Below are 13,890 nucleotides of genomic sequence, written 5' to 3' on the forward strand. Positions count from 1 at the left end.
ACTCCAAGCATCAGGACTACAGCGCTCTCACACAAATCACAGCGCTTGGTATAGCACAGCAAATTACTTAATTTTACATATATATATATAATGATCATAAGTGGAATTCAATATTGTTCTTATCACTAATTAAAAAAGATAGTAATCATGTAATTCAGTGTATGCACCACATTAAGTACACTTCAATTACAGTGTACCTACACCAATTTATTTAAAAATATCATAACATTATTAAGTTTAATGTCATGTTGTTGTAGCTAGTAATAGTACTGTGTAATTACTTGCCTGGTTATATGATTTAAACAGTACTTGCCTGCTTTAACAATGGTTTTAATAATGTAAGTATAAGGTAAGTACAGTGTATTTAATGTACCTGTATTTTGAACTGTATCCGAAAAAAGACCGAGAAGACGACCACATAAAAAATGTGATGATGAAATATTAAGTTTTACAGGCGTGACATGGAAAAGAGAAGCTGTAGATTGAAGCAAGTGGAAACTTCTTGGGGAGCCTTCATCCAGCAGTGGATCGATACAGGCTGATAGTGAGCTATATATAAAGGAGTAGTATTTAGGGGGTATTACATTTGAAACTCCAATATATAGTGGGCAATCTTATTACCTTTACCATTTGATATATTATTAAAAGATCCTTAAGACTTAATATATACTAGCTATCTGGAGAATGTGTTGCATTTATTTGTCTTCTACATTTTTCTCTGGATTAAAATGATTATTCTTAATTTTCATCTGGAAGGCAGTTAAATGTGATAACATTTACAATTGTAAGTTGCTCAGCAAAATTAATATGTTGTAAGTTATTCTTCAACTGATGAACCCGCAAGTTTGTGTGGTTGGCACGTTGCTATTTTTAGTATGTTTTTTAAATGTATAGGTCTGCTAAGATAAATTTGGCAGTGGTTCTGCCATGAACATGTTATGTGTGATGTTCACAAGTACAAATATTAAAATTTAAAATGAGACATGTTGCTATGTGAAAAAAACATTAATCTAAATTGCAAGCTAAAATCAACTGCATTTGTAGATTAATTGATACACCACATACATTTATATAGACTAATAGTGTGATTTCCAACATTGCAATCAACACCAACTCTCCAGCTTTGTCTTTAAAATAGTCTTAGATACATGTAGATGCTGTGAACACATTGTCATTATCCCTTCATTGACTTTCATTTGATTTCTTCCCTTGCCCTCCAGTGTTTTCCTTTACTGCTGGCAAAAACTAAAACTAGAGTATCTGGTATGGAGCGCAGTGCATCATTAACCATTGACTGGGGCTATCGACCATTAGCATAGGCTAAAGAAGGCTAGTTTAAAGCCCACCATTAAATACCCAGTGTTTGTGTATGATATTTACAATCTACAATCAGTATCTCTTTTATTATTTTTTCTACTGCAAGTTTCTCATAGTCAACATTATTATGTTCTTTGCAGACACCCTTATCCAGGATGACTTACAATTGTTACAATATATCACATTATTTTATATATACAATTACACATCTATACAGTATATTAGCAAAGATAGTGACAATTCTAAAATCAAAAAGTCAATCAAGGATTCAAAGCTGGATAGCAACCAGATTGGACTCAAATATTCACATATAGCCCTGGGTATGTTTTCTGGTCTTTTCTTCATTGTCAACATTTACAAGAATTTTAAATCTGTTAAATACAGATTTTGCTTCAAGACCATTGAGCTTATATGATGGATGTTATTCTTCAGAGACAGTGGTACACATATTGAATGAAACAGAGTAGAAGTCTAAAATAAAATGAATTGTTCTGAGTGTATTGCCTACCACATATATTTGAACAAAAGCATTACAAATTAGAGGGAAAACACAAGTGAGTTGATTTTCTGCAGTTGCAGGATTTCAATGTTGTGTTCTTCAAGGCCAATGCTGTTTCCAGCAGCCATGAGAAAAAGGAAACATTTTTATGTAAAATACAATACCTGGAAGAACCAGTTATATATTGATGTGCAAAGCTTGTGTAGAAGGCCATCATTTGTGATGAATGAGGTGTTATAGGCATTTTGTTACTAATCCTTTGTCGTCTTCTAACACATGATAAATTACTTACCAAAGAAAAACCTAATATACAAAAACATACTCTGATGCCATGCTGGGCGGTGTGGTGAGAGAAAGTTAGAACACCTGGCCTGCTGTTCCCTCCGTGATTACCCCCCACCCCTCGATAAAGAGAGAGAGAAAAAATAAATGAACAAGTGAGCGAGAGAAGAAGAAAAGTGAATACAGTACTGCATTTTATTTATAGACTTTCAATTATGGCTTGGAATATGGACTAAACTAATTGCTAATAGTTTTTATGTCTTTATCAGTTATTCATTTAGAGAGGGACCTTATGTATATTTAGTTTAGGCTCGAGATGGTTTTCTTTTGGTTTTTGTATGTCTTTTGATTTGAGCTCCCACACATTGTGTATATCAATAAAAGCACATATTTTGCACTGTAGTCCTGCCTACTGTTTCCTGAGCCCCGCCTTTAGAACTCCAGGTGCTGTGCAACCCAACACGGGTTTAATACATACAAAACAAATACATTAACACTGTAGGCAAACGTAATCATAATCGCCACACGACTGTTTGCCTCTCATCTCTACAAAACTTTACGGAACTTTGAACTGTAAATAGCTTAAAATGAAGTATACAAATGACTGTAAAATGAATTGTTTTTATCAGTGAAGATCTAGTCACAATGTAACATTGTATCCTCACGAGTATCAGAAACTTACACTGACTAGAGTATATATGAACTACAGTCAAATTGACCTATATGACCTAATTGTATTGTTATTTTTAAAATTACATAATCAACACCACATATTTGCAAATATGTTGATTTATTATTATTTTAAATAAATTAAATACAATGATAGCAACAATAACAAAAACAACAACAATAATAATATTTTATCTGGGATTAAAATCTAATCTGGCAATATAGTGATATTTATTCTGTTGTTTGTACTATTATTCAGCCTTATGACTGTCAGTAGTCTATTTCAAATACATGTTGTTTGCTATAGAAACACAACCTGTATATTTAAAAACAAATGATCCCCATCACAACCGCACACATCTATTGATGTTTATTGTGTCACTATTTGTCTGCACAATGTTTCATAATTGTTGCAGCAAATGGAGTTACAGCTTATTTACTCTTTAGTTTAATTTACCATGACATTTTGATCAATTGAATACAGAGCCTTTGTTAGTTACACAACATCTTGGGAATTGGGTCTGAATTGCAGCAGGTCCCCTGTGATTTTATTTTCAGTCCCATTTAAAACAAACTAGGAAAGCAGACTTAAATTGAATGAAAATGTAGACAACATAAAGCTGCAATTTTGTGCCACAACATTTTATTTTCAAAGAAGATGAATCAATAAACAGTTCAAAACAAGTCAGCTAATTACCTTCAATCATTTAACATGGATTAACTGTATGAGTAATTCAGCATAATGCAAATATTGATAATGAAATGCTGAAATGTTTGATCAACATTATGCTTTGATATTCGTGACCTTGAGGTTCTGTGACAAGAAAGTACTTCACTGCTGAAGATCTCCTTCAGCATTGTGACATTATATGAAAAAAAATTGTTAATCGACTTTTGCCTTCAGCAGTAATTCAAAGATACATAAACTAATCAAGCTGCCTACTCCCAAAGGAAAGTACAAAGGTTGGAGGCCAATGTTCTTCCACAGGCTAAGGGGACAGCTGTCTGCGAATTGACTTGCAGCATTCTGTTACCATGTCTCTAGTTTCTGAACAAAATTCAGGATATTTCATTATTTACCAAACCCTCGTATATCCAGGGATTTCTTGTAATGTCTATCTGGTAATCTGCAGTATGCCTTTTAATACAACTTTATGAAGATGCTCATCCTTGAGAAAACTTTAACTTGTGTATACATTAATTTTCAACATGTATAATTACTATTATTATTGTTATTATTATTACTATTGTACATAATGGGGATACAAGTAATGATAATTAATCATATAACAAGCACATTCAAATATTTAATACTAATAATTATAATGGTATTTTGCATTTGTACAGTGCTATTCATCCCAAGGGATCTCAATACACTTTATATTGGGAGGGGACCAATGAAATGTAGCACACACCTGGGAAAGCTCACATCACTGCAATTAGAATGAGTAGGTAGAATTTAAACTTAAACTTTCAAAATTTGATTTATTCTGCCAAGCTACAGAAATAATTGATGGGGTAACCAAATCCCTTAATGGCATTATTATATATACACTCACCTAAAGGATTATTAGGAACACCATACTAATACTGTGTTTGACCTCCTTTCGCCTTCAGAACTGCCTTAATTCTACGTGGCATTGATTCAACAAGGTGCTGAAAGCATTCTTTAGAAATGTTGGCCCATATTGATAGGATAGCATCTTGCAGTTGATGGAGATTTGTGGGATGCACATCCAGGGCACGAAGCTCCCGTTCCACCACATCCCAAAGATGCTCTATTGGGTTGAGATCTGGTGACTGTCGGGGCCAGTTTAGTACAGTGAACTCATTGTCATGTTCAAGAAACCAATTTGAAATGATTCGACCTTTGTGACTTGGTGCATTATCCTGCTGGAAGTAGCCATCAGAGGATGGGTACATGGTGGTCATAAAGGGATGGACATGGTCAGAAACAATGCTCAGGTAGGCCGTGGCATTTAAACGATGCCCAATTGGCACTAAGGGGCCTAAAGTGTGCCAAGAAAACATCCCCCACACCATTACACCACCACCACCAGCCTGCACAGTGGTAACAAGGCATGATGGATCCATGTTCTCATTCTGTTTACGCCAAATTCTGACTCTACCATCTGAATGTCTCAACAGAAATCGAGACTCATCAGACCAGGCAACATTTTTCCAGTCTTCAACTGTCCAATTTTGGTGAGCTTGTGCAAATTGTAGCCTCTTTTTCCTATTTGTAGTGGAGATGAGTGGTACCCGGTGGGGTCTTCTGCTGTTGTAGCCCATCCGCCTCAAGGTTATACGTGTTGTGGCTTCACAAATGCTTTGCTGCATACCTCGGTTGTAATGAGTGGTTATTTCAGTCAAAGTTGCTCTTCTATCAGCTTGAATCAGTCGGCCCATTCTCCTCTGACCTCTAGCATCAACAAGGCATTTTCGCCCACAGGACTGCCGCATACTGGATGTTTTTCCCTTTTCACACCATTCTTTGTAAATCCTAGAAATGGTTGTGGCTGAAAATCCCAGTAACTGAGCAGATTGTGAAATACTCAGACCGGCCCGTCTGGCACCAACAACCATGCCACGCTCAAAATTGCTTAAATCACCTTTCTTTCCCATTCAGACATTCAGTTTGGCGTTCAGGAGATTGTCTTGACCAGGACCACACCCCTAAATGCATTGAAGCAACTGCCATGTGATTGGTTGGTTAGATAATTGCATTAATGAGAAATTGAACAGGTGTTCCTAATAATCCTTTAGGTGAGTGTATATATATATTAATAGATCAAGATCAACAGTAATAGGGGAAGAATAAAACCTGTGTCTGTATTAACATATATCTAATGTAATCAGTTACACTTTACAATAGGTGTCCCAAATTACAGTTTATTAACATATTTGGTACTTATTAACTACATGTTAGTTACTGATAATAACAGTGTAATTAAACATTTGTTAAAATGTACTTAATATGTAAAAAGTGGGCCATGCCTGGTATAGCTCCAAAGGCATGTTTACCAGACAAACATATACTTACATATACCATTATTCATTTTTACACATTAAGTACATAATTACACTGTTCTTATTAGTAATTAACATGTAGATAATGAGTGCCTACTATGTTACTATGTTAAACTGTAATTTGGGACACCTATTGTACAGTGTTACAAATATTCAAATATTCAAAATTCACAGGACTGAATTAATGTTTATATACACATCTATCAAACATATGCACCCACATGTCCAAGTTGGCAAAGTCCATTTTTGCAAATGGTTGGCCTTGACTATCTTTTACAGTATTTTTATAAACATGGAATCATATATTATCAACCAGTGTATTTAACATAGACTATATTAGTAAATGATGTAGGCAAACATACTATTTTAAATCTTTACAAATATATATATTTTAACCCTAACATGTTTTGCCTTACAAAGTAGCTGTCTCCATGTTGTCTGCCTTTCTTTCTGTTTATAGCATCTGGAGTACTTTTGCAACATTGTTTGCATTTCACATCTCATCATCATGCTGACAGTACTAACACTACTGTTCAATCGTCAGCTATTTTCACATCCCTTACCACCATTCCAATATCTTAAGATATAACATTCTGGCATTGTTTTTATTGTTCCATTGTCTTTGATCGACTTTCACAAGGATCAAATACTCAACAGATAGCCACAAAGGAAAATGATGAAAAAAACAACACATACAGTTTTAAAACAATTTACTTCAGTATGTGTAGCTGAAGTCTATACTCTAAAATTCTGTGAATCGCCATGATGTACTTGCATTTTCTAGGTATCATGACCCTGGGTCTGTCATTTTTATAACAGCTAAAAATGCATCCGGTATTGCAATGGACTGCAAATCAAATCACAGCAATGCAATATAGGCAGGTGCTGCCAGCAATATCAGACAGCAGTAAGAAAGTCATTATTACAGTGCACCGACATCTTGTGAATATGTATTCTGTTTAAGGTGTGATTTTGCTCCACTGATAACACTGATGCGGGACAGTGTCCCATCTGGATATCAAATATATTTGATTTGTTCAGAAGTTTGTAATAAAGTTTGTGGGTACCTCATTGACGTGATGGAGTTACCCAGCAACCAAGGGAGAAACCTTGTATATGATAGTATACTCTTTAGAAAAAAAATATACTAGTCTTCCCAACTGCCCATATCTGGAATGCTTCATTGTTGTTGAATAATTCTTTGGTATTATTTTAATCAAACGGGCTCTGAGAGCTCCTTGTCTGCCTGTCAAAGTTTCTCCCTATCAACGTAAAATAAATTGTAAAATCTTGTGTCTCCAATGATGGTATATATGTAATACAACAGTGATTTCACGGTGAATACATATTAGTTATTAATTTATTAAATAACCTAATTATGTTTGCATGCATGTAATTTAAAATGAAGGTCCAACCTTACAAAATTTGTGCAATTCAGAACCACTACACCATTTTCTATAAAATTCATTTCAGAACTGTAAGAAATCCATTTTGTATGGGATATAGGAATAATTGAATGAATCAATGAATATTCATTAAATGCTGATTAATATGCAAGTCTAACAGATTATATTGGGAACCGAATAATCAACAATATAGCTAATGAGTAAATATGTCACACCCTTTGGTACAATTCCACCTAACCACTTCTGTGACCTTGTGGACAACTCTCAGAAACAACAGAAAGGTTTGTTATCAATGTAATCATGATTTCCACATCCCCTGAAAGTGTCATGGCAAGGAAATCTAATATTTTGAGAACTGAGTGTCTCTGTCTGCTTCAGACTTCTCAAGACATGGGAATATGGGCAGATACAATAAGCAGTACACACAGTAACAGTAAACAACAACAGAAGTAACAGTGTAACAAGAACAAGAAAGTTGTTGTCACTCAGCCAAGACAAACTGAGTTGGTGAAAAGAAACTGCAATCTGAGGGGCCCTAATGGCAGACTGAATTGCAACCAAGGCCACAAGGTGACTTCAAGTCAGCAGCAACAGTACTTGGAACAAAAACATAAATAAATAAAATATATAACAATGCAAAAACGTGGGTGTTACAACAGTAACCGGCCCAGCCAAGTGGTTAGCAGGAAGAACTGCCTCTAAAGCCTAAGAGCAATTTCACATCTGCAACAATAACTGAGTAACTAAAGTACACCATAATATGTATGTATTGTTATACTGAGGATCGGCACGGTGCTGGGCTCTTGTAACTGTCCAGGGAAACAGATGTGCAAGAAGGCATATGTAGCAAATGGTCTAGATGTATTTACAGCACAGGAGTGAAAACCAAAAGAAAACCACATAACTCTAGCTCTTTTTTGAGCCTAACTAAATTGTTCAACAGATCCCTCTCTAAGCATGGAAACTAACAAACAAGACAGACAATGACAAAACAAACAAAGCAAACAGTCCAAAGCGCAAATCCAAAAGCAAAGTCCCCAGTTTGTTCCCAGTTTCTATGATCATTGTGGTCTCTCTCACACTCCGGCACAGTCTGGCACAGTTTGTCACAGTCTGGCACACCAGCTCCTCCAGCAATCTCTCACTCCCCACAAACAAGGCATGCCTGCATCCTGACACTAGACAGTTCAGCCGAATGTGTCAGTAGTAGCAAATAACAGCCCAGCCGAGAAATTGTAATGGCGGACTGAACTGCAGCCGGAGCCCCGGAGCAAGTTCAAGTCTCCAGATTTAACAAGCAATTACAGGACTGCACACCTCAGGAAGGAACAAGAGGCAGCTTCCACTGCAGCTGCAGTAATAAGGCAGCACACAGTACACAATATAATTATTTTGACTGTTAAACTGTACAAAATTATTTATGAAGTATCTGTGAAGCATGTATTAATTCATTATCAGTTATCAGTTTTGTGAAGAGCAGTCTAAAGTATTTATACATATTTAGCTTCTTCTGGGAGACATATCAAAATATCTTGGGTAGCATAGAGGGATTTATTTATAGTAATATATACTAAATAACTAATAAACTAAGAACTCTAAGTCTCATTTCATCTGTGTCTTTTTTTCCTGGTGGGGGTGGCGATTATAAATGCGAGATTTAAAGATTGCTTATATTCCCTGAGGTAAAAAGGGCAGATCATTAAGCTGGCAAAATCACTGAACCATCTATTTTCTAAAACTGATACACTTCTGCCTGTGAATGCTAAATATGAGATTTACATTCAACAGTCCAGTTTTATGAATTCAATGGTCATGTAGTGCTAACTCTCATCATATTAGGGATATTAGTGTCTGTTTTACCGAGGCCAGCAGAAATTATTGACAGAATGGTAGTCTGTGCTTAGAATGTCAAATTAGGGGAAAAAAGGTGATAGTTAAGAGACAGTCAATATAATCCATCCCTTAAAATGGGATTGCATTACTAAAGCTGCCAAATGGCAACAAGGCAAGCAGATAACATCAGGATAGAAATCCAGGACACTTCTGTTAATGTTAGTACTCGCTAATTGGCACTGTCACTGTCAGTTCTGTAATTTGACATATAGTCGATAAACATATGACCAAATCAAAAACAACATGTGTCAGAGCAAACTCAGTCATATACAGAATTTAATCTTTATTAACTGGTCATGTTATACATCACCAGCTATATTACAGTTATGCTACTTTTAAGTCCATCTGTATTGAGTTGGATTGTAGAAAATAACACCTAAATGGAATACTTACGTATTTACCCTCCTGCATAAAAAAAAAAAAATATATATCCAATGTTGTACAAGTCCAAAAAATAGAAAATGTAATGGATAATACAGCAACATATCAATAAACAAATTGAGTGCATTACACACTGTATTATTGTATATTAGCTTCAAGCTCGGTATGGATTGGCATGAGACAGATAGATGAAATTGTCAGAAAAAAGTAGTTCAACAAGTGAAACATTCATTAGATAAATAAGTAAACAAATCAAAACTGTCTCAGTAGAAAAAAATTAAAACAATAACTTTCTAAATATAAATATTGACTTGAGCAAAGCTGCTGCTTCTATCAACAGCTGTCTTTGCAGTTCCTAATTTATTTAATGCATTGCAGTTCTGCCGACCTTCCCTGCATGTGAACAGCCCTCTACATAGGGCTGATTCTCTACTTATAGAGCTTTTTGATGTAGCTTGAGAAAACTCCCATCTACCTATATCTTTATAAAGATAATTCTGGCTTTATAGTCAGTGGAGCCAAGCCCCCTCCCTGACTTTGTGTGCGCTCCAGAAACTTCCATTATTATAAGGAATAGAAAATAATGAAAACTCATAGAGAAATGGACTAAAGAACAATCTGGAACAGGGGTGTCAAACTCAATTGGACAGTGGGCTGGTTTGGATTCAAATGCAAATCCTGCAGGCCACACTATTGGGCATATTAATATGGTATTCATTTACTGAACATCAGCTGTATAGAAACACTGGCTCAATTCAATTCAACAACCAACATAATGTCAAAATACATTCATAAATAACAATACAATTTTGTGATGACAAAATATGATTTTGTTGCACAACATTGCATTTCATCCAACAACTTATGCATCAAGTTCACAGAAAAAGAGGTTCAGAAAAGAGCTGATTTGTATTTTGTGGCAGTAGCACCATTTCAATACCCTCCCCCCCCCCCCTTTCAATTTCAGGTAAAAGTTCAGGTTGCATTAAGGTACAAGCTTTTTTTATTTTATTAATAAGCATCAACATTTTTTCTAGCAGGTAATTCAGTTTACCATCAGCATTGCCTGCTCTGGCATTTGAAGCAGACTCCTGCACAAGTTTCCAACTGATCCTGGGAGTTTTAACCAGAGGCAGAGCGTAAGGACAGGCAAGGCCGCCAACTGCCTGGGGCCCCGAGGGGAAACCAAGTAGAATCCGTAGCATTGACAGCGATGTCTAAATAACAAATCCTGGATTCCCCGCCCCCTCCTAACTACTGTTGGAAGTGCAACTACCGCATCTCGCAAACCTCCCAAAAGTGGCCCCATGATTGTCATGGAGTGTGTTTTAAAGCAAACACATGAGCTGCAATGAAGAGGACGCGTCTCTCCGGCAGTGACAAAAGAAAGAAAGAAAAGAGGATGAAGAGAAAAGAAAGCATGAAAGTGGTAAGTGTGCACCAGAAATTTACGTTTAATGTGAAGGATTAATGTTAGCTGCTAGCTCAATAATGTGACCCCATCATTGGCACTGTACTAGCTGTAAAGTTAGCTTAGCTAGATTGCTAGAATATTTTTCTACAAGCAGTTACCCAAATTGACTCTAAAGTTATTTTGCTTGAAAAGGTGTCTATTGTAAAGTCTCATTTGTATTTAAAAATCTAAAAAATGTTATATAGGCCTATGTGAAATGGAGGTCTAAATTTAGATTAATACAATATAGGCCTAATGGAGACTACATTGGTTTGTGAAACCACCATGTGAAAACTATTGTGTAAATGAAATTGTATGATGATAGATACCTATCTATCCCTAATCCAGATGTATTTAAAAACAAATGTTTTCAGCTGCTTCATTTTCTGTGAATATTCTGCTAAAATAAAATAAAATAGAACTGAATAGAATAAGAAAAGACCAAGAGCACTAAATGTGTATATAGATGTTATTATAGTTATTTACAATTATGTTATTCTCCTATTTGTATTATCACAGGTCAACATAGTGTTTGTTACATTTGCTTTAAAAAAAATTTCAGAGTTATTTACAATTATTTTATTTTCCTGTTTTTGTCTGCTATGTTAACATGTTTTTATTTTATTTTATTTTATTGCTGTTAACCAATGTGAAAATAAAACTGATTCTGTAAATGCTTTTTGACGTTTGATTATTTAATGGGGGTTTCGAGAATATAATGGTAATGAAAATTAGTTAAAAGGGTTCTGGAAAAAAAAGATGGGATTTTCTGTCTAGGGCCCCTCCAGACTCTAGAATCGCCTCAGGTTTTAACCAAAATGACCCTTTGTGGGGAATAAATCTAATTAAATAGAAATCAGAACCCCTAGTTATATTACTGTAACACTGACAACATTTTAATGATAACTAAAAGCCATATTTTTAATTAACCAAGTTACCTAATTACCAGTGTTATGTGTCCCCTGCATTTGAATCACCAACAAGTGCACATGCATGCATTCACTGACATCTTTCTAAGACTCTGTGAGTTTTCGGGTTTAACCCAAATCTAGAAAATAGCATTCAGGGGCTAGATATTGGGTTAAATCGGGTAAAACATAAACATCAGAAGTCCTAGCTATGACAACTTGTTCAACCTAGAGTTCTGCAAAATAATATTTAGTCTAAACTGTTATCACACTGTAATTAGTCAAATTAAATTGGTTTAAAAATCAACGCTTATACTAAATATACCAGTAGTACTTAGTTAGCATTGAAGCATTGACACCAATCAAATATATGAAATAGTATTACATATATAACATAAACAACACCACATATTATTACTATGAATTACAAAACTAAATATAAAAGTTCAAAACAATATTGGAATCTGTTACATTGAACCATGTGAGCAGAAACACATTTGAAAACTTAATTGAGCTGGAGGATATTGTGGGGGATAGCATACAGGACTTTGTTCTTTTTATGCAGTCATCTCATTTTAAATGTAATGAATTTATATAACGGTATCCTTCTGTTTAAATTCAGTGTCATAACATTAATTGATGAAAGAAGAGAAAACTGGGTGGGAAGAGTCATATCACTACTCCTGTAATTACTGCACCCTAGCTTATAGCAGTCTCATTAATGCAGATACAGCATAATGGTGAGCTCCTTGTAGAAGTTTTAATTGGCATGGATTTGGAAATCGTATTGAAAAATGTATCAAAGTCCTGATATTAAGTACAGACAGGGACTCAATTAAAAACAAACGTGTGGAGGCACCTGTTACAGCTTTCCTGAAATCTGACTGAAAAAGAAAAAAAAAACGATGAATATGCTTTTATGATTAATAATAACTACTACCAGCAAATTGTTTTTGTGAATGCATATTTCACAATAACAATAGGTATTTATTTGCACCTTTCACCTTTAAAATTACAGTCGCCAAAAACAAATACAGTTATTTAATGTGAGCAATTGCTTTAAAATAATGCATAGCTTCCTCAGAACCAGAAGGAAATGCACTACCAAAATAAATGTATGACTCTGGCTTCAGGTAAAATAATCCCTTGCTTTAACATTTTGTATTTCCATACGGAGAATTTTTTTTTTTCGCTGCAGTGCATAGCGTAGCGGCTGTCTTGCTTGACAATTTACTGTTTGTTCCAGCTTTGTCAGCTCTTACTTTCACTTAAAACTGTTTTTTTTTTTCTTGAATTCCCCATGTTTTAATTCCTCTACTCTTTATCCATGGTACAGTCTGGTTTCTTGCAAGACTGCAAAAAATATTTTTGATATTGCAGTCTTTGCCTGAAATGTGTTGCTTGTGGACTATGGTAGTGGCAGTTGCAAGTATCTCCACTATGAAAACCGTCAAAATTAGAGTTGGATTGCAAACTGCATAGCTTTATTACAATTCACTGTGTGTGATCACTGTTCGCCTCAGCTCATTCATAACAGGTAGCAAGGCCAACATTCAAACTGATCAAAGAGATTAAAAAAAATACCTTTGTATGAGATATTAACACAATGTATTTATTTAAAATAATAATAATAATAATAATAATAATAATAATAATAATAATAATAATAATAATAATGAAAAAATCCTTTATGTTAAATGCTTATGGAATGCATGTACATTGAATGGTAGATATGTTGAAACTAATAAGAACAGTCATTAGTTAATTTATATTCACTATTTTAGTTAAGTTTAGTGCTCAACATGATCTATTTGAATCCTCCCATTTCAGCCTTTCAAACACTACCCCCCACCCCCACCCCATTTTCATGTCCGCATTTAATAGTTCACAACAGATTATCCTTTACATTAACATTGTTTTGTATACATTGGGTTGCTATTCTGGTACTTGTAGAGGCTTTTCATATATACAGTAAGAGACACATGATTTTTAGTTAACTGAAAATAAAGCCAAAAGTTATGTACATGTATGTGTTATACAGCATAATAGTAC

Source organism: Amia ocellicauda, chromosome 2 (genome assembly GCF_036373705.1).
Source record: "Amia ocellicauda isolate fAmiCal2 chromosome 2, fAmiCal2.hap1, whole genome shotgun sequence".
NCBI lineage: Eukaryota > Metazoa > Chordata > Actinopteri > Amiiformes > Amiidae > Amia > Amia ocellicauda.